At 34.7% G+C, this 23,516-nt stretch overlaps 1 long non-coding RNA gene across 1 annotated transcript in view; it reads right to left on the bottom strand.

Annotated features, from left to right (window-relative positions):
• Positions 1-11,507: 11,507 nt before the first annotated feature.
• The window catches only part of LOC140247773 (uncharacterized), a 51,580-nt gene continuing 39,571 nt past the window's right edge, over positions 11,508-23,516 (bottom strand). Inside the window, exon 4 of the long non-coding RNA XR_011902771.1 lies at positions 11,508-14,655. This is a non-coding gene — a long non-coding RNA (uncharacterized lncRNA). The remainder of the gene's footprint in view (positions 14,656-23,516) is intronic.

Here is a 23,516-nt window from a genome sequence, read left to right as displayed (position 1 = left end):
AAAGCTGAGTCACAATCAAGGTGCTATAATTCAGTAAGAAAACTGATATAATAGAGTGCTTGTATTACAATTTTCCACTCTTCATAATCACCAAACAAACTTATAGTAAATGCTAAATGCTCACAAAGTGGTGTGTTACTAAATGTCTATTTTCATATTTTATTTATTGAAACACATGAAATGTCATAATACAGAGATCTCTGTCATCCCAAATGAGGTCAACTAAGACCAGCAAAAGGAGGGAATTACAAAAATCCCTGCAAAACAGTTGAAGGTGTTAGTAGTGCAAAGTATCTGATTTTCCATTCCCCTCCGTTTAATTTGTATGCTTAAGGAAAACTATTTAGTGAGAGGCTGAAGTGCATTTGGTAGATCAATACTCCATTGATGTTGATAGTTGTCAGCATTTTCTTTAGCTGATGATTTATAGGGTGCCAGAAGCATTTATGGAATTCTTAACTCTTTGTCATGTCTCAATTTGCTCTATGCAGAAAACACTTATTCTTAATTACACTGTATTTTTAACAAAATGAAGGGCATGTCACATTAGATATTTTATACTTATGCTTAAACAAGTTTCCAGTATTACTACACCATACTAAGTTGATGATTCTATCTCTAAAATCTTTTAAATTTAGTTAAAAAAAAAACCTAAAAAAGATACATAACTTAGCCTGTACAAAACCAATGATCATTTGAATTCATTTGTATGTTTTAATCCATATTTTTTAATAAAATAAAAATAATTGAACTTGTTGTTTCTTTGTAGTTGAATGACTTTTGCTAGTGAAATTAAATCTGAGTTCTTGCAAAGTTTTTCTCAGATTTGTTCAGACTGAAATAAGAAAGTTGTTTTCTTCTGTGATAAAAAATATTTATTGCAACTTTTTAAAGAGAGAATTGAAACTTACAACTTATATAGTGTTAAAAAAATTGTAGAATACCTGGCTGGAAGTAACAGTAATTTGCTCATACACAGCATTTTTATTTATTTATTTATTTTATTTTATTTTTCCAAAGATGATTTGAGAATCTAACATGTACAAAAATGAAGCAAATTCTCCAAGTCAGAGTTTAGAATTTAGGCTGTGGCAGATTCAGCAGTAGATAGGCTCATACGTGGTCGCAAAAAATCCAGATGAAGACTAATCTCCAGCAGTGTACCCCAGGATCAGTAATGGGACAAATACTATTTGGCATAATTAATAACCTGGATGATGGGAAAGAGTGCACCTTTCACAGATGACACAAAATTGAGAGAAGTGTCTTATACAACAGATATATTTTTGTGCTCCTTTACACACTTGGAGTATTGTGGCCTCACCAGTACAATAATGACACAATTTCAAATAAGGAGCAACAAGATGATTAATGAACTCAAGCTGAGGCTGAAAACTGGGTCTGCTCAACCTGGAGAAAGGAAAGCTGGGGAGAATCTTAGCGTGTTTAAATCGGGGCAATGGAGAGGAGGGAGACAGACCAATTCTGTGCCAAACAACAGAAAAAAAGGCAAGAGACATAAAATGAAACACAATAAATTCCTTTTAGAAAAACTGATGAAAAATAATTTGAGGGTGATTGAACACTGAAGCAGGTTTCCCAGAAAATTTATGGAGTCTCTTTCCTTGCAGATACTCTAAACCCGACTGCACAGTCCTGAGTTACATGTTCTAGATGACTCTGCTTGAACAGTGAGTTTAGGCTAGCTGATCTTCAGAGGTCCCTTCCAATCTCAAAGATTCTGTGAATGCTACTCCTCTGGCAACAACCTTGACTACATGATCTCAAACAACAGGCTTAATTTCCCGGTTTGCTATTCTAGTTTAAAATGTCTCCATCAGTGACTATAGATCAGCGTAAAATTAAAGTAACAGTGATAATGCCATGCAAGGCAACTTTCCAAATACAGTGGAAGATTATTTTAATCTCAGAAGAGATTAGTTAGCTGTGAAAGTAGTAAAATGAAGACACCTGTGGCAGATACTAAGATACTATTTAAACAAATAGTCATAGAAATATCGATATTATTTGAATTTTTTTACTTTACAAGCTTTTTAAACATGTCAAAGCAAAAAAAAAAGAAACAACAAAAACAACAGCAACAACAACAAAACAACAAAACCAGCTAAACAAAAAGCCAACAATGTTTAATATTATATTAATAGATTCATATAATACATTTTCAGGTAAAATCAATACTGTGTTATTATTAAGAACTACATCATCCTCCCCATTGAGAAACAAAATGCAGCATAAGGAAGAAACTGATGAATTAGAAAAGAAGATAATAACCAATTCTAAAACAGAACTATGAACAATGCAAATAATTCTCATTCATGTTCCCTTACTTGCAAGCCTGTTCCATTATTGTTTTGTTTAGTTTGACTATTTTATTAACATTTCTGTTTTCTTTGTTTCAGCAAAAGACTGAACTAGTAACAAACTCGGGGCTTCATTTGAAAATGATAGTATTTGCATCTGTATGACACATTTGATGAGATCTCTGAAATAAACACACTCCAGATAAGTGGTGGAGTACAGTGATACAGGAGAAGGTTGTCTGAGTTGATCCATATAAAAGGGAATCAATATATTTACTACTGGCAAATAAGCATGCAGTCTTTGTGCAAGTGCTACCTCAAAGTGTAGGATGATCAAGATCGTCAAGAAAAAATGATTCAGAATGATAAAGAAGCTTTTGTGATCATTCCCACTCATTTTGTGAGCCTGCCTACTTAACAAAGATTGACACAAAAGTGAAGAAGTCTGATAAAAAGCATTCTGAACAGTACAAGAAGTAAAAATGGGAAAGAAAAAGGAAAACAAATGTCTTTATATAATACTTGTTTTATATGCATGGAGTAAAACGTTTTGGTCAGTGAAACTCAAAATTTTGATTTAATATTATTTATTATTTCCATTGTGACTATGATGTGATCTCAGTTACTGTTCAGAGCTCTACATGAAGAAAGGCCGAGGGATCTGGGACTGTTCAGATTAGAAAAGAGAAGGCTTTGAGGAGATCTTACTGTGACAGTACTCAAAGAGAGCTTACAAGCAGGTGGGGGACCAAGTTTTTACTTCATTTCACAGTGAATGAACAGGAGAGAATGGCTTTAAACTAAAGGAGGGGAGATTTTGGTCAGATGCTAGGAGAGAGATGCTCCTGAGACTCCATTAGAATGCAGCCCCTCCCCCCTTGTGAGTTCATAGGTAGTCTTGGGGGTGGACCTGGGATGAAGGCTCATCATCTTCCTCACTGTAAACTTTCAACCCTGTGGGAGGGGCACCGCCCAAATTGATTCCAGCTTGCCCTGTGGACATCTAATCACCACACTGTTCTCAGGATTTTCTGCCCTTTCCTTCATGGCCTTCATCCCCCCTTGTTATTCTAGACCCAGTGTCTTTTCACTCCCCCTGTCCCAGTTTCTGTGACAGTTTCTTTCTCTCGATTACTGTGGGGTCCTTCTCTCACCCTTCAACGTAATCTGCAATCTGCAAACCATCACCCAGGCACCCAGGGTCCCAGGATCTTGGTATGCCTAAATCAGCAAGATTCAGCAGAGCACACTGGAAGAGTACAACTTTCAGTGCTAAACCACAACTGGGGCACCTTCTCTGTCACTTCTAATTGGCTAAGGTTTGTTGTATGACCTGGCTGATATCTCTCAAATGTTTGTGAACCATCACTGTTTGCTCTTTTTCTATTATCTTTGTTTCTGTTCTTTGTCAATGGGGCTGTTTTATTTATTTATTTATTTTTTATTTGTTTTCAGAACAAAACGGAAACTTAGTCACACTGAATATGATTCTGCTTTATCCATACAAATTTTACAAGCAACCCTGCATAATCTGAGTAATGCTTGGCACAGTTCATCATTTGCTGAAGTTAATACTGTATTGAGAAGCTTTGCAAAACAAAATCAGAGTGGACTGCATTTGTTTGGCTTACTGAATTTGCTGTCAGTTAACTCACTGTTGTAAGTGTGTGTTTTAATTTGATGACATATGGCTGTACAGATTGATTCTTTTCAGTGTTTTTGTTGTGGATAACCCTGGTAAGCATCTAAGAGCCACACAGCCACTCATTTACTCTCCCGAGATGGGAGACGGTGGTGAATCAGAAAGGTAAAAGTGATAGAATTCAGACTGATATAAAGTCAGTTTACTAGGTAAAGCAGAACCTGTTAGCACAAATAAAGCAAAACAAGGGATCTTCTCAGTACTTCATATTGGCAGACATATGTTTGGCCACACTCAGGAAAGCAGAGCTCATCACATGTAACAGTTTTCGTAGGAGAAAATGACATTCCTCCGAACCTCCCACCTTCATCCTCTTTCTTTACCTTTTGTTGCTGAGCATGACACCATGGAGCCTGGCCAGTTTAGGTCAGTTATCCTGGATGCTTGTCCCCCCAGCTGCTTATGCACTCCTAATCCCCTCACTAGCAAGAAAACACGAGAAGCTGAAAAATCTTCTGTGAGAAAGTACTGCTCTGCAACTGCTAAAATGTCAATTTGGTATCAGCACTCTTTTAATGAAAAACACAAAACAGTATCATATGAGATATCCTCATCAAAATCAGTATAGTCTTTTGTTGTGTATTATAGGCCAAAGTCATGTTTCCTGAGTGTGTAACTAAGGACAGGCTTTGATTTTAATTGTGTACTTTGGAGCAGTCGGGAATTTAACCTAGAAAATTGTCAGAGAAAGTTTTGGTGGTGGAAATCGTTATGAACTGATTAAGCACTCTTTGACACCACTTCTAACACAGTCCCAGCAAGCCATGTACAACTGCTTGGTTGAAGCGAGTGGAGGTAAATTACTAGAAAAGTAGTGTAAATAAGGGAGTATCACACCTATCAGATTTAGATGCTGACTTGTTTCATAGGGTTTTAAGAGATTATTAATCTGATATTAGATCTACTCTTTCATATATTGAATTCTATTATAGACATGTCCATAATTCTGATAAGCTGTTGTATCTATGACTATGCATACAACCTAATGCAGCCCTATGAGTACTACAATATGCTTTTTACTTCCTCACTTTAAACATATTTCTCTTCTATATCTTCCTGTTCACACTGTACTGTTCATACTGAACTGTTGGGTTCTTTCCGCTTTGAGTTGACAAGTCACTGTAAATTACAATTATTTCTCATGTGTACAGGAGGTTTCTTTCATACTCCTCACAATAATATAGTACTTGAAACACACCAGAAATTCTTAATAGTTCTAAACCATACTTAAAATTCTACACGAGGGATCTCTTCTAATTTTTGAAAGGAAATCCTGTGAATCCTGCAAAACGAAATTAATCTGCAAGTGAAAAGTAGTTCTATTATTTCTTAGAATCCCTAATGTATCTGCTTACTGTAGTTTTTTTGTTTTGTTTTTTACTTTGAGTACTGTGAAAACCACAGGATTATCATGATTTGTATTTTGTCAGCACAAATGAGAAGTTTTTTTTTACCTCTCAGGGTGATCATTTAAGCTCAAGCTGAGGCAGATCTGAAGAAAATGGTTACAAACATGTTGTTGTTTTGGTTTCTTTGTTTGTTTGTTTGTTTGTTAATTTAGCCTTTATATATGACAGAACTCATTATTCTGTTACTGTAGGTTTGCTGAGCTCAAAATGTATGTAAGTTTCAAGTAAACATCCAACCATTTGTGTAGTCTTCTAATTATTCCCTGATATCAATAGGAAGAAAACTAAGCAATTATGGGTTTGGAGAAAATGCACGTGTCTTCATTATTCTTTATTTTAAGCTTTTTGCTTTTGTGAGTGTAGGAGTTTTCAGAGTTTGAAGTAAAGAGAAGGAAGCAATCAAGCATTCTGTTTGGTGATGATTCATTTATTCAAAAGCCCATGACAAAAAAAAAAAAAAAAAAAAAAAAAAAAAAAAAAAAAAAAGTGTACGTCTAACAAGGACTCTGATATTTATGAAGGTGACTTGTTGCATAAAATAAAAAGAAGCCTAGAGTAATGCTACAGCCTCTTTATATCATATCATTGCAAATATATCCAGGCAAAATCACAATTTCTGTTTATGCCATAATCTAAATTTTGATACATACACTGAAGTCTACTTGCAGTCCTATCTTTTTAATAAAATTCTAGGTCCACAGAAAAAACCTGCAGTAATAGCAGAAATAGTGGTATAAAAGCAGTTATTAAAAATATACATATATATAATATTTTTAGTTCTTTTCTTAACCTTAAGATGCTTCAGTCATTGGTTGAATACAGTATTCTCAGAATTAAGATTTCTGGTTTCTCTGCTGTCTTATATTTGTATATTTGTCCATATCCATAAAATCAAAGAATCAATGAACGCTTGATTCTGGAAGAGACTTCGGGAGGTCATCTGAGCCAATGCCCCTTTTAAAGTAAGGCCACCTAGGGTAAGTTGCCCAGGACCATGTACAAATATCTTTTGAATACCTCCAAGGAAGGAGAATTCACAATTTTAATTCCACAGGCAATCTGTTTAAAAGGTGGGGTTTTTTTGCTTTTTTTGTTTTGTTTTGTTTTATTTTTGTTTTGTTTTTAATGTCAAAGCTGGAGCATGCAACACTTAAATGAGGTCTGGAGGAGGTGGAGTCAAATTCCACTCCTTCCGGGAGCACAGCTAAATTATTCTCAGCTGTGCTCCCACAGCTGACCTGACACTTGCCTCAGCCGATTAATCAGAGGTTCAGGCTGTGATTACCAATTTCCCATACAACATTACTCTTTCCCCATAAGTATTAGCAGACCTATCCCACTTAAATTCGCAGTCAGAATCTAACATTATTAAATTCTCCAAAATAAACACAAACAAAAAATATCTTCCCATGTTAAATTTCTGGGGACGCAACCTCTCTCATTCATACTTCCTTATCTTCTTCTTTGCAAGTTTCAAGATAAACATGATTTAGGATTTACTGAGGTCAAATCAAAATAAAATCTCTTGACCAGTAGGAGAGTTTAAATATTAGATTATACTCTGTCTGGTGGTCTGGTTTTCTTGTTCTGTACTGACAGAGCAATTTTTTATTGGCAGCTCAAGGTAACTGGTCTTTATGCTGTTGATAAACCTCCCTTAAACAGTACTAGAAATTCCAATATTTCAGACTGTAAAAAGTACAGAGTCAAAACAAAACACCCTTAGAGTGCAAACTCAGATATAAAATTAGAAGTTATTCCTACCAGCAGGAGGTGAGTTGTTCAACAATTAGAACTGAAAGCGACTTGAATCTAGGTGAGGCTTGATTATATTGTCTATTAACATCAAAAACAATTCTTGGAATAGTGTATGGAGTATAATAAAAGCATGACTACCAAAGTATTCATCCTAAGATAAGGCAACGAGTATTGGAAAACTATCACAAGAGATTAACGTTTTGCCATGCCATAATCACCTGGGAATAACCTGGACTAGGATATTTCTGAACATAAAGTTGTAGTTATCTATGCCATCTTTAAGCAGGGATCAATTTAATAGTTTTCTGTATATATGCAATGTAAATTACTGATGCAATTATTCTGAATATCAATTGGTATTATCCTGTTCTGCTTTCACAAGACAATTTTTAAACATCTGTCTTTCAAAACCAGTTTTCCCTGCTTAAAGTGTGTGTTGTTTTGACAAGTGACTGAATATGTTACCTTTGAGCTTTACTTAGTAATTTCTAAATCAACTGTGTTGTTTTCACCTTTGGCATCAAGTTGCACCTGGATATTTCACCAAGTCATGGAAAATGCTTTTGTTTCCTTTTAGCTGTGCTCTCAGTGCTGATCAAAATTTTCAGAATTAATAAAAAAGAATACTTAAATTATCTCCATTAGTACAGGATAAAGTAGAAGACCTCATACTGTATATTTTCTGCATTGATCTAAAGGTTTGACAGAATAGCAAAGAAATAAAAGTCTTTGTTGGACATAAAATGATATAAACATTTTTAAAATGACATTTTCAGTTTAATCATTGTTCACATGTGATACTACAGTCTCTGCAATGGCACTGATCCTATGTATGTGGGATAGGAGGAAACCTATGTAAAATGGGAGAAAAAATTATGCAAAATATGTAGTGAAGTGAGTACATAAAACATCAAGGATGCAGACAATAAAATGGAGTACAAGGCAAGTTCTCAACCAGATACATCAACTTCTCAGCCAGCATTATGACTGTGTTAACCTGCAGAAATTACACTGCCATCATAAATTCTTAATCTTCCAAAATACTTTGAAGTGTTCAAATGCTGTTTTCCATTCCCTGATATAGCTTATGTCTAACTATTTTAATAATTTGATCAGCAAGCAGATGGGTTAGACCTTTTAAGTTTTTTCAGACACTTCTGAATCTAAGCTGAGAGAGAGAAGCCTTCGGACTGAGACATTTAAATGGCAAATTTTAATTTCATCTGATATCTTCTTGTTATGGGGGAAAACAAGCTATTGAAAGTATTTATAGAAGAGCCTAATGCCTCCACATATTTAGCTTAGGGGGAAAGAATAATATGAATTATTCAGTAATAAATGAATAGTTTGAGTAAGAAAAGCACATTTCAAACTGTTCTGAAAATAAAAACTGTGGGAGCCTCTCATAAATGAGCTATGAGAAAAGTTATAATGTGTAAATGAGGATACTCCATTATGTAGTCAGAAGCCATTTTATAGAGTTCAATGCCATATAAGAGAATTGAGATTAGTGGGGAAATTGGATGCAGAAGGGTTATTGTAGTACACAGCAGAACATAAAACAGCTTCTCAAAGGAAGACCAAACCAACCAACCAAAACAAAATAAAATAAAAGAAACAGAAACAAACAGAAAAAACAGAAAAACAACAACAACAAAAAAAAACAAAAAAAAAACAAAAAAAAAAAACAAATTTTCAGAAAGAAGTCTTCAATAGATTTTGCTCATAAACTTATGTGGGTAAGAGTAAACAAAATTATATTTTCTCCATTACCAAATATACCTCTTTGACTGAAAAAAAAAAATGAACTTTAAGTGTCTGTTACCAGTGTGAGCCCAACCACCATATGTATCCCCTCAATTACATCTTTTTATAAAGTGTTTTTTAAGTGGCTATAATTATTTATTTATTTATTTATTTATTTATTTATTTTTCCTGGAGAAAAGACACATGAGCTAAACAAAAGCTCCAAGTGGAAATCTTCATGTCATGAGAGAAAATTCATCTACCCGATCACCTGTTTTATCTTACTAAATTTACCATTACAAAGCTCACATTTCTGTGCCTTCAAAATATCTTTTGTTTTTAATTTACAGGGATGAACATTTAACTGATTGTTGTTTCTCCCATTTTTCATGAAAAAGCTGTTGCTTTCTGCTGTAGTAGATTCTTACCTATATCTTTTACAAGGGTCTATCTATTAAGTTGTACTGATATTGTCATTAGCAACTACTTACCCCAGGCCAGACCCCATATGAAATGAACCCCACCTGGAGAGAGACATGGTCATGGATGCCACGGAGTCTGCTCTCACTTTACTTCTGAGTTACACAGTTTATATATCAGCATGGCTTCCATGCATGTGCGTCCCACATGTGCATTATGCAACCCCACACGTGCATTATGCAACCCCACACGTGCATGACCCTTCCCACTCCCAGAGTCCTCCCTTGAAAATAACATCATCATGGGGCACTCAGCAAGGTGCCTTATCACATCCCGTTCCATGGTTCCACTTCAGTTGCTTTGACTGCTGTTATCTAGCAATTCTTGTGTGATCACACAAGAACTCAGGTCCATCCTCCGGTTGACCTTGTTCCACAACATTATATTAAGTGTGTACCCATTACTAAAGTACATTTTTATTATACAGGGAAATAGGAAAGAATGCTGATAATGACTGGCCAGTTTTTCCATTTCCAGATTTACAAATATGTCTTTATTAATTTTTCAGGTGTCGCCTGTGTTGCCGTGTGCACCCATGGTTCAAACCCCCCTTGCCCAGATTCTAGCATAACCCCCACTAGAATCCTCATTAATGCCTACAACACGCCTGTTCCACATAAAAGTGTTTTTTTTTTTTTTTTTTTTCCATTAGTAGCAGAATTTCATCAAAAAAACTGAGAAAAAAACTAAATTCTTCATCTGAATTATCATTTAGAAACAGTGTGGAAAACATATTAACAAGCCTATCACCAGCAGCCCAGCAGAGGTCCATATCTAGTCTTGATAGTTCCATTTTTCTTATTTTACTTGCAAAGACAGGCATTCTTATGAGATGAAGAAACTGTGAGTAACTCAGAGACAAACTGACAGGGGATAACCAAGTCATCTAGGGAACAGTCATACACTGAACGGGATAGAATATCAATGGATAAAGAGTTAACATAAAAAACAAACAAACAAACAAAAAACCAAACAATTCTATAGTTTTGACAAAATTATTTTTCAATAAAGAAGACTGAATAATCACGAAAGTGTTTAGTAGTAGGGAATTTGTATGAGCTGGTATATTTCTCTTTGAATTTACATGTTGGAGTTTTTAGAAGGAATGTACAAGGTCAATAAAGAGTTAAGTGATTAAGATATAAAGAGTTAAGTGATTAAGAGTTAAGTGAGTAAGATATTTAACAAATATGATTTTTTTTTTATTTTTATTTTTTTTTTCCCCAATGAAAATATCTTGAAGACTCTCAGTGTTAGAAGTTGGAATTTTAAACTGTGTTTGCTTTCATGACTGTTGGTTTATCTTGTATCCAAATATGTGCTTTCCGGAATAAAGGACACGTTACTGACTATACTCCTAGTGGTAAATCTACCTCACCCAGCTCTTTATGCCAGCTTGCATAGTATTATACTTTGTTTTTTGTGGGGATCATGGCTCTTAGAATCTCTTCTGGAAATGTTTGACCTTGAAAAATGACAAGGGGCTTTTATCTCTTATGTACAATACAGTGATGTTTGTGTTGGAAAATAACCACTAAGTTCTGTGAACAGGACATGATTACATTAAGACCATAGCCCCTGAAGACTAACAAATACTATATGTTTATCCAATACACTAAAAGCTGTCCATTCTTCCCCTTGCACAAAGAAAAGTTCATGGAATTATCAGTCCATAACTAATCCAACCACTCATTCTTCTTATTTCTTATCCCATATTGATAGTTATGCTCTAGCAAGATCATTCTATTGTCCAGGTGAGACGTGAAAATGAGGATGTAGATTCAGACATGTTTTGCAAAATCAGGAGGCAGTTGGTGATTTACTCTGGTTGAACATTCACTTTCAGGAAAGAGTACTGTACCTGTTATCCCAAGGGTTTTTTGTTGTTGCTGTTTTTTGTTGTTGTTGTTGTTGTTTGTTGTTGTTTTTGTTTTTGTGTGTGCTTTGTTTGTTTGTTTGTTTGTTTTGTTTTGTTGGTTTTTTTGAGTGGGCTATTTTTTAGGTAAAATTCTGATATTTAAAACACTGGAATATACGATCCACATAAAACTGAATTTCAGCCACCAAGCAATCTTCTGTACATCACTGTTGCCGTGCACAATTATAATCCAAACCCCATACTTGCCCAGGTGCTAGCGAAACCCTCGCTAGGGCCAAAAGGACCACCGTGACTCATCAAGAAAGGTGGCAAAATGGCGTTTATTAGGAGTAATCAATACCTTATATACCTTACTACTTCGTCTACGCCCCCTAGGGCACGTTTGAAATGCGCGCGCCCAAAGTACATCACTAGATAGGGGACGGAAGAGGCTGGTTTACTATCACCGTCACATCCCGAAAAAGCCCCGCTACCGCCTATATGCTTGTACTACAAGGTTCAGCCTCGTTAGCATCTACAACAATCACAAACCTGTTTTCCTTCTAAAATATTTCAATAAATAAAGGTAATTATAAAGGGACAAGAGCTGCTTCAGAAATTTATCAGAATATAGGGACAGATATACTTTCCAGTGCCCTAAAGTGCAAGTAGAAAACTTCCGAGATGCCCACATAAAAATCAAAGCTCAGGCAGACCAGAATTATTCAAAATAGGGACTCACATTTCTGATAACAGTAATCTCTACAATCTTGATTTTTAATTTTTTTAATGAAATGACCTCTCTTTCGGTTGTTAACTTCTTTTATGATCAACCCTATGTGTTCTGATTAACAGATTTTCATGGAGGGTTTTGTCACATTATACTAAGAAAACCACAGATCTCTTTTGCTGCCTATGAGCTGCTCACTTCTACACTTTCTGTAAAGGCTACCACCCCAATAGCCAAATAACTGTAATTGCACGGCTAGTTCACTTCAGCAAAAAGGCAGTGAGCTTGTGAACACTGGAGTTAATTATCATTTACCATGGCTTAGATGGGTGAGACCCAAACTGTTACCAAACGTGTTGATTCTGTAGGGTACTTATTCAGCTTCTTCATGCATTGGTAACATATTTCAGCTCCTACCTCTTAGTCCTTGTTGAAAAGATCATCTTAGCCCTTTTTACAAAGAAAAGTTTGCCTTTCTCTCCAAAACTAATTATTAGCAATACATTAAACAACTTTAAAGCTAAGAACATTTTCATGTAACTTTACTGTATTGTGCCAATATGTAAGAACCAACTAGAAAACTGTTATCTAATATCACCTCCCACCATATCAGCAATTATACTGTATGTGATGACACATGCTCCTGAAGAAATTATGAGCATACTGCAGGTGGTGGGATGAGACTTTGCTGTGTAAACACTGAAATTTCACACTGATGTAAACCATTCCAGAATGGGGAAACAATTCCCACCCACACTTGTTAACAGAGGATCAAAATGAGAGCTAGCCCCACCTCTGGCATGCTTTACTGAGCCTTGATTTTGTAGTCCCATCTGTTCTTCAGAATTGCAAGTTCATCTAGCACCCCATCATATTGGACATTTTTAGACTGTGAGAAAAGTTAGCTAGAGTTCTTATTAAGTTGTTCTTGTCATTTATCATTAATTTCCTTGTTACTATTGGCAGTAAGCCCAACAGTGGCCAGTACCCATCTGCAATTCCAGCTGAAAGTCCCACCCCAAAATAAACCCTCATTAAACTAAGACACAGATTATGTTCATCTGGCATACACCAACTGAGGACTTACTCACATCTCAACAAAAATGGAGAGAGGAATTACTTTTTTTCCTGAAATGGTATCTAATGCAAGTTGTTTTAGAATAGAAGAATTTAGGATTCTCAGACTACACACAATAAAAATAAAAAATATTAATTACAGTGGGCAGGAGTAAGAGTTTTCCAGCTGTGAAATGCCTACTTAGACTGTTGCTATGTCACTGACATTCCTTGAGATTTTTCCTGTTTGCATTCAATAGGATCCTTCAGAATTCTTGTCCTTCATGTCTAGTTCATTGCCCACTGAAAAACCTGCCTGGGGAGCTGGGTGGATTCGAGGAAGTAACCACATGCTTAGCTTAAGACTATGCATACATGTATATATACTATATATACTAGTTTGTATACTATATGTGTACTATATATATATGTATACTATACAGCTATACATGTGATTTTCTCCCTTTGAAACTACATCTGGAGTAATATGCCGTGGCATAGGGTCCCAGCCCAAGGAAGACAGAGCTGTTGGAGCAAGTCCAGAGGAATGCTACAAAGGTGATAGAGGGCTGAAGCACCCCTCTTACAGAGGAAGGCTGAGGGAGTTGGAATTGTTCATCCTGGAGAAAAGAAGGCTCCAGAGAGACCTCACTTGTCTTTCTAATACTTAAAGTGTGCTTATAAATAGGAGGGATACAGACTTTACACAATCTGATAGTGACAGGACCAGGGAGATTAGTTTTCAACTAAAGAAGGGTGATCTAGTTTAGATGACCGTGAAAAAGTTTTCTCTCAGTGGATAATCAGGCTCTGGAACATGTTGCCCAGAGAAGTGTTGGATGCTCTGTCCCTGGAGTCATTCAAAACTAGACTGGATGGGCCTTGAGTAACCTTATCTAGTGGGTGGAAAATCTGTACACAGAAGGGCAGTTGTAACTGGATGATCCTTATTGTTCCTTGCAGCTCACATTGTGCAATGAAAGCTATGATTCTATGAAATCTTTGCTATTGAAACTCTGGGTTTGGACACCATCCTACTTTGCTCCATGATCTTTGTGAACTTATCACTGGCTGGTGCTTTTTACTCCATTGTCCAGTCAGAAGGAAAAGTTTTTAATGGTAGCTCTAATATTTGCAGTGTGAAAAGGGAACAAAATCACACTTATTCATATATTTTTTTCTTGAAGAAAAAGTGGATGAGGTTGAGGATAGGAGAGGGATACCGTATATAAGGAAATTTCAAATTAGACAGTCAAAGTAGTACTTTCATTATTACTGGAACCTCATCTTGGTTGTTACAGATAAATCTTTCTTGACTTTGTCTCTTGAATCTGTGGGGTCAGTGAAAGACTTTCTGTGACTGAAAAGAACCACCTTTGTTGCTATGAATAGTAGTTAATGAAAAAGTATGTATAAGATTTGAGGAGTAATATATTCATGATTAACCGTTGTTTCTCAGTCAGGATTCTATCTATACTAAATGTCGTCAGCACAATTGAAGGAGAGCATTCAGGTTAGAATCAGACGATACCTGATTGAACAAAACTACGTGCTTCACACTTTTCTTGGTATCCTAGTATTTCACAGGACAAAACCTGGAAGGTACAGAAGAAAAAGAAACCACTCAGAATGCAGCAATCAGGCTTACTTTCAAATGCATAATGTGGATGACATTGAGGTGAATACCCACAAGAAAACTTGAATAACGTAGTTCTGGCATTTAGATATTTACTGATTCTAAACTATCTTAGTGAAAACTGAAATTTAGAGAGCATAGAAGCTTAATTCAGTAGTCCCTGAAATATAAAAGAACAGAAGCATGGTTTTATTTGACTGATTTATCCTTTTACTTTCTTCAAGAGACCCTGCATTTTATACTCTTGAGAAGACTAGTATCTTTCAGAGAAGCAGACTGGGAAGCAAACCAGGCATTGTCAATGCAGCATCACCTCACAGCTGGGAAGAAAACTTTGAGCTGATTCCCAGTGACACATCTTTTAAAATACAGGTAATGTAAATGGAGAATCTATACAGTTGTCAGTAGTTTTGGAAAGCTTATTTGTCATTATCCTAAAGTTAAGAAACAAAGCTGCTAAAGTTTTCTCATTACTAGATGGCATTTCGCAGCAGATAACGTGAGCTTGTAGGGATAAGATTAGAAGTTTTAATGCTCTACATTGTGGAATGGTGGGAGGGTTAAAACTATTTTTGTTCCAGCACTAGACTGGAATAGAACCAAAAGAAACAGCATACAGTCACTGTGGTTCATTTCAAAATATTTAGGATTTTGCAATTAATATAATACATTTGCTTACAGTTCTCACAGCCTACCACAGAGGAAATCATAAATTGCATACATTTTATATGAATCAGAGCCTGCTTCAAGATATTTTGTGAAGAGTGTAAAGAAGCAACGGGAAATTGTTTATAATATCCTGACCTTCTCTTGCTCTGTGTTGTGACAAACTGACCTGAAGACCTGCAATGGTCTTAAAAAAATAAATAATAATAAAAAATGAAAATTAAAAAATTATAATTATTTGCTGTGTCACTCATTCATGAGGGTTAAATTACGTACAAATCAAATGCTGTTTGTCCTTGAGACATGACAGCTCCTTCAGCTTAAGGTATCTTTATGGCTGCTCTAAAGTATACCTGAAGCTATATTTGATTTGAATTACCTTAGAGTCATGGGTCACAAAGAGCACTTCAATGCCTTCTTCACTTAGCTGCATCAACTGATTAGTCACAGCCAAGGTTTCTGTGAGGAGACCTGATACTTCATCTAAAAATCAGGAGGATACTTACAGTAGAGGTCTAAAATGAACAACAGGCCTAAACTGTAATCAAATACAGGAAAAAACCTTCATGATTTTCAAAGATATTTGAATCAAAGTGTTACTTTCTCAGAACTTCACTCCTAAGGTTACAAAAAATTTATCACAAAATCCTATAACATATTTTCTTTCTGAAATTCAGACTTCACGTTCTAGGATATATGTTAGAAAATGGCATTTCTTTGTCTGGATATGAAGAAAGTGCTGAATGTTTTACATTAATGTATATTTGGTTTGGATTCTGTCAGTTTTATATGGATTTTTTTTCCCCCAATGTAAAAACTATTAAATTGCAGGTGAAATGAAACCTATTAAGCAGAGCACTGACAGTTCTTACATTCCTCCTTGTAAAATGCCGTTCATGGTCCATGAGTGCAAAAGATATGCATGTGTGCATGCCATTACTACTTCTATGTATTCCATGGGTTCTTTTTCTGTCCTCAGATCTTATGATGCTCTGATGTTCTTTCTTTATTTGCAACTTAAGTAAATTTACAAGCAAGAAGCTTATTCAATTCTTCATTCAAACAAAGTAAAACATAAAGACATGACCACCTTCTTTAATATTCATTTTTCTATGAACATTTGCAAACACATTTTTAAATGAAAATGAATAGGTGAGTGGTTATTTACTCCAGCTAAGTTGGCCTCTTGAGCTTCCTATATAATCTATATTCAAGGATGTTTTGTGCTCCTTGGAGGGCTAAGTAGGTTCCAAGTTTAGTTAAATGGAACCTGACACTCACTTTCTGCTAGATGTCTATTATATCTTCTTGCATCTTAAGTTACTAACTTTTTTTTTTTTTTTTTTTTTTTTTTTTTTTTTTTTTTTTTTTTTTCCCCATCTCTACTGGCTGCTTTATCCTGCCATCTATGCCCAATTGTTTATTAACCTTGTATTTCCATGACTGACTGCTTTCTACTTCTTTATCCAAACCTTCTGAAGTCAGTCAGTGATTTGTCCCCTTTCATTTTTTTTTCTTTCAGTTGTTATTCTAATGATTATGAATCTGAGCATTAATAAGATGCTGAAAATTACATATTTTTATAAGAAGAAATATTTTTAAAAATGGGAAAAAGGTAATGGGAATCCTGGATGACTTCTGCTTTCAAAATATGTTATTTTAGGTGAGGAAGATGATACAGAAACAAAGAATAGCATGTTACCAAGGCACTGTACTTCAGAAAGGGTGACTTCTGAGTGGGAAATGGAATTGCTCTCACTGTCCTCCTGGAAATGTTAATGTTTGGTGTTTGCTTTCCAACAGGTTTATTTCTCTTTGTTGACAGCCAAATGGAAGACCATCTTTTATACTAAGTCACTCCTAAAGTAATGTCTTCTAATTATTTCCATGGAAACTATAATAGACAAAACATAATAACTCTATTTGATAAAACAAATTCTCAGCAACAAAACACTATTTTTCAATATAGTCATCATCATTTTCCAATTTGCAAAAAAGAGCTGATTGAGTTGTTCTTCATTTTATGATGTAACAAATGTGCATAGTCAGCCGGAATCTGGCTTGTCTTTCCCATCACTGTTGTAACTGATGAAACTCATCACCTCACTGTGCTCACATCCACTGTTTGGTCTCTATAAATGTTCAACAAGTGTCATTGAATGTCAGTGACTGCAATTTTTTCCACAGGGATGAGTATAGTGATATGCATTTTCTTTCTCTGCACTTCTATGTCAGACACCATTCTATAAGATTGCTCTATTGCTGCTGTCTATTGCACAGCAACAAAATTTAAAGGAACATAGTCAGGAAGGCTCAGCCACTACTGCCAAACCACCAACATCTCCCTCTGATATTGTGGACGAACATAATAAATTAGAGGGCATTACTTTTGGAACACTATTTGTGTTCATTTGTGGAGATGGAGCAAGGTGATAAGACAGGAGATTAACCAGTGCTTCTATGGAAAAAAAGTATTTGGAGCATCACAGAACACTGATTGCAGATGCACCAAATAATTTCCCTTGGCTATATCACGTAACAAAGAGAGAGAACACAATTTAATTTTGACAGAGTGCATAGCTCTCTGTCTACAAGGCAAGAGAGAAAGACAAAGAACACAAGTCTGGAGTAATAAGTAGTAGCTTTTAAGAGGCAATGAAGGCATACAGTTGCTTCTACACCAAACAGCTGCAATAATAATAGGAATCCTAATTTTTTCCATTACCTACTCAAGATAGCTTTCAAAATGTCTTGTATGTCAGAATTAATGGATACATTCTTTACTGCATTAAGGAACAAGAAATATTGGAATCCCAGATCATGAGACCATAGAGTTTATTAAAGAGCTCCTTTACATCTCTTAGGCCTCTTTCAAAGTTTTAACTCTATATAGAAAACAAATCAACAGGGAAGAATCAGATAGGACCAAGGACAGAAGATATATTCTTAGAGCACTGAAAGGTATGCTGTGTAGTTTGTGCAAATTTCTGTAGGAGTGCAAATATAATTAAATGACTATATATTATTTTGGACCACATCAAGGGACTAATTCCAATGTCAAATCAATAATTTGCAACGTGACAAATCATAGAATCATAGAATGGCTTGGGCTGGAAAGGACCTCAAGAATTATCAAGCTCCATCAAATCTTCAGTGTTTTGCAGTTGTCATTACAAAACACAATTGCATTATTAATTATTGTATTATTTGCCCATCTAAGATTCCCCAGATTCTAAAATTTCCATTAAAAATGTATTCAGTAGTTTGCTACATGGGAATAAAATACTCATCTAACTTTCCATAAAATGAAACTGACTGGAAGAGCACATCTAATTGGAAGAAGTTATTTAAAAATGAATGGCTACTTGTTGAAGGCTGTCTCCATTTTCCTTCTGTATTTTTCTTTTCAAAAACAAACTGTAGAAAGAATCCATATTTTTATTATTTCATAACAAAACTTATTTCATAAGTTATATATATATATATATATGAATATTTTTATTCTTAATCAGATAATTATTCATCACACAAATCAAAGAAAAGATGAAACTCTGCAGAACTACAGGAGGTGTAGCCTACCTAGAAAGCAGTGATCCTGAATCAGTACTGGAACAGAAGAAGAGTCTAGAACTAAAATTCCATGAGATATTGAAAATAATACTATAGCTTAATGATCTAGGTTAATTCCTCATGGAATGAGAAGGAAGAGAGGAACGTATTTTTCTCCCTAGATTTTGGGAAAATGAAAACAGAGAAAGAACTAGCTAGCAAGATGAAAACATCATTAAAATTAATGTACAACCAGTGTATGATTCATCAGAGCTATGGAGGAAAAAATAGTTTCCCTAACGTAGCAGCTGATCTGTTGCTAACCTTACTTGTTGATATACCTCCTGCCACTTCAGAAGTTAACAAGTTTGAAGCTGATGAAAATAAGAGGGGAGAGAAACAAATGACACATTATGTGACAAGTCAGCATGGCATTCTAAAACTATGAGAGACATGATGAACAAAGGTAAAAAGAAAGGATTAACTCAATACAAAAAATTATTGACAAGTCAGAAATTCCACTGTCCAACAAGCTACACAGTCAAAAGTCTGTTTGCAAAAAGAATATTTTTCTTAAAGCAGGAATGTTTTTTTTTATTTTTTTTTTTTTAATCTCATGTTCTAGAGTTAATCTCAGAAACTGTAAAGATAACGAAAAATTAAAGTTGAGATTCAGACAATCTGCTCATTCCAAATTAGAGCTTATGCAAAGTGCTGAAATATAGCTGATAGAGGGAATAGGTAATAGTCCAGAAAATAACACAAGGAAGACACAAGAAAACTTTTTTGTCATTAATGTGAATGAATCCCAGATTTGCCTTCTGTTTGTTTATTTGTTTGCTTGTTTTTGTTTTTTGTTGCTGTGGGAAGAAGATAAAAACAAGCTTTATTTATTTATTTAAGAAGTTTGGGGCTGGAACAAGAAGAAGTAGCAAAATATTTTCTGAAAGATAGAGGGGTCAAATTTTTTATGTACAACTAAGAGCTTTGTGCGATACCATGCTGCTGCAAGGACATGGAATTTTTCCCAATAGCTAGGGAGCTAGAATGAGTGCTCTGCTAGGTCAGCTGGTAGTAGTCTGTCTTTTAATTGTTCATCAGAAATTTCTATTTTAGACCTTCAAGAGCCATCCATCTTTAATTTGTTGTTACTCCTTCTGTCACTGCAGCTTCCTTTGTAACATGAATAAAGCACCTAAAAAATGAAATAAGTAAAATAATAAAAAATAAATAAAATTTACCATGCTGATTTTATGTGCAACAGAAATGAAATCTACAGTCAGCTAGTTCAACTAGTTCAATGACCAAACTGATCAGACCAGAGGAATATAGCTGTTGATACAGCTGCAAGCTTATTAGAAAAAGAACAAAGCCATATGATAGGTACACTGTGTTTGTTGTGCTCTGAATATGTAAGAATTTTCACAGCAAGAATACCTATTGTATGTTTCAGTATTAACCCACAGCAATCCTTTGTAAGAATTGTGTTAAGAATTTTTCCTTTAAATTTATGGTAACTACTATGTCCTGTCCTATATCCTGAAGAAACTATCTTTCATATACTGAAAGCATCATTTCAATTATACAAACTTTCAATAATGGAAAAGTAAAAAACCTTGCAAGGAAGAAAGCAAGCTTTGATGTCCTGAAATATATTAGCAAGCCTTAGTGAAGTGCAAGGCAATTTGTGAGAACTGTTATGACCTATTTTGTTTTACCTCCTGCCCAGAAACTTTTTTTTTTTTTTTCTAAGCTTCACACACATAATATGTACTGTGCATCCATAGTTCCTTCTTAGTGATTTCTTATTTATTTATTTTTTTATTTATTTTCTAGACTACTTGATTACTACATAGAATAATTCTTTTCTGAAAATAACTTCTTAACATCTGAAGTTGCATTGGTTCATAAAGGAGAGATATAATCATAATCATTTGCAGTGATAACCTTTACTCCACCACATTCTTCAGTAATGACTTGTGATTTGGCTTTACTGAATATTTGGTTTTTCATATTTCTCTTTATATCAGTGAGACTAAAAATATATTTGACCAGGCTCACTTAATATGAAGATTCCCCTTTAGTATTCACATGATTGCTTTTGTCACTTTCTTCTTTTTAATCTGTCTTGCAAGACTCTCATATATTAATTTTTCTTTCAGTTAAAATGGCACAGGACTGATTGTACCTTCATTACCCAAACAGTTATTTCTCCCTCTGGTCTCACAAGCTATAGTAAATGATGGTTCAATGGGGGAGTGCAGCAGTGACATCCTGAGTAACGCTTTGAAGAATAGGTCTCAAACTGGATTAAATTTACATTTAATAAGACATGTGATGTATGGCAAATTAATTCTACCTTACTGTTGAGTGTATTTTGAGAAATAATAATTAAGGAATGAATAGCATGTATTTTACGTGCAAGGTTATAAAATTATATTATTTTCCAGAAATAAAGTAATGTTTATTTGACATTAGTTATTTATTTGGTCAGATTTGAAAGAATAATTGTCTGAGCTCTGTAAACAAACTCTGTTAATTAAAATAAAAACAAAGTAGAAGGCTTTGCACACACAGAGCACACAAAGTGGATTTTTTTACTAACTTTTTTTCAGAATGTTTTTCTTCTGGTAATTTTGAATCTCATCATTTCTGCATGTGCCTCTGAATTAAATAATGTCAAATAACATTTTAGCCATAAATTGTACACAGTCTACTTTAAGAAATGTATAAAATGAGTATTATGTTTCTGAATTATAGTTCTTTTCGTGGTGCATGCCTTTTCTACTTTTGCACTACAGTTTAGCTGAAAAAAAATCCTAACAGCTAAGAAACCATATTCTTGTGATTTTTTAAGGTATGAAAAGTAGAGAAAATGTGATTCCAAAGGTTTGGATGTTTATCCAAGTCAACCTAAATGATGTGCCAGGAATACATAATTTTGTTTTAGTATTTTTTGTTGTTTTCTTTTTAGTAATACTTAGGTACCAATGTGCAATTTTTCAAAGGCTTAGAATTTCTCATCTGTCCCATCAATCATCCCACTTTCACTGTACAAGTCCTATAAAAATCAGTTAAAATATTTCACATAGATATTTAATGAGTTTTTCAAGAAACATTAACCACTGGCAAGAAAGTGGACCTGATTCTTCATCATCTTATTCATTCTGTAGGTATTGGTCCTTATGTAAAGTACTTTTAAGTACTGAATTTTGGGAAATATTTGTCCTATTTCTCACAGATGTGCGTCCATGAGGAGAAACTGAATGCAATCCCAGTGAAAACAGGATACTTCTGCCTTCTTCTACTCCACAATTCTAGTTGATCACATGGACTGGAGTGTTATTTTCATTTCTGTAAATCTGACCACATAAAAATTTTCAAAGTTTAATATCATGTACATTTTTGAACTGATACATATGTGTAATATTAAATTGACCTTTCTGTTGTTTTGTATTTTTGATGGTATAACTAGTCAATTTTTTCCTCTATACACTCTGATAATAAGGCTATAAACAATGCAGGAGTCAAATGACCACTCAGTCTAAGTATAAAATATTGAAAAGGTCAAAAGAGTGCAGCACACTACTAAGATTCATTGAATATAAATTAGGCATTAAACTCCTGATACCTCGTTCCCTTGACTGAGTAGTAATGAGAATGGAAAATGGCAGAAAATTAATCCCATCTCATTAAAAAGCTTGTAATGAGAATCTGGAACTTGGTAGAAGAATAACCCATTCTCATTACCGTCTTCGGGAAAGGGTCTTTGTGGTATTCCTCAGATGGCATAGCAGCAAAAATTTCCTCTCTAGCAAAATAGTGCAGAAAATATGGTTACATTACATACAACTCCCTTGCATAAATCTTCTGTATTGTAAAATCATCATAATGTAATGTACCCTTTTTCACTCATTGACACTGGAATTCCTGCTGTATCTATATTTAATGTTAAAGTGCACATGCATCTGTGCCAATTCTACTTTCAGTGTTATCTAAAATAGTTGATGCCCATTTCCCATTGAATTTCTGTGTTATTTGCAGATTAATTTCCCTTAGAGACTTTTACAAAGCCTAGCAAAAGGTATAATTACTGTCCCAGTGACCATTATACAAGTATAAGTGTTTATACATAAAGCAATGAGTTGAAATTCTCTGTAGGATAAATACCAGGAAAATGTTTGCATGCCCACCCATAAACACATTTCTGGAGGAAAAGTTCATAGATTTCTGTTCTTTACTTTGAATTTTATTTTGCCCACAATATATAATTAATCATACTAGAATTTAGTAAAAGTTTATGTTCCTTGACAAAGTAAACAGAAAATAAAATATTTTGATGGAATTTTGTAAGTTAAGCTCTCTCTATATATATATGTCTGTTTCTATCTCAACATAGTAATCAAGAAAATAACCAAATACTTTTATTTTTGATACTGGAAAATATATTGCAGAATGGTGTGGTTATGAATTCTGAAAAGGGAAAAAAAAAAAAATCTCATAGTGTTCAATCATCTTTTCTAACTTTGTGGCTATGTTGAGGTGTGTTTGTCCTGACAGAAAAGTAAGCGTACACACTGGCTCTGTATAAGGGCTTATCCTGGC

Source organism: Excalfactoria chinensis, chromosome 2 (genome assembly GCF_039878825.1).
Source record: "Excalfactoria chinensis isolate bCotChi1 chromosome 2, bCotChi1.hap2, whole genome shotgun sequence".
Taxonomy (NCBI): Eukaryota; Metazoa; Chordata; class Aves; order Galliformes; family Phasianidae; genus Excalfactoria; species Excalfactoria chinensis.
This window is presented reverse-complemented; position numbering and strand designations above follow the sequence as displayed.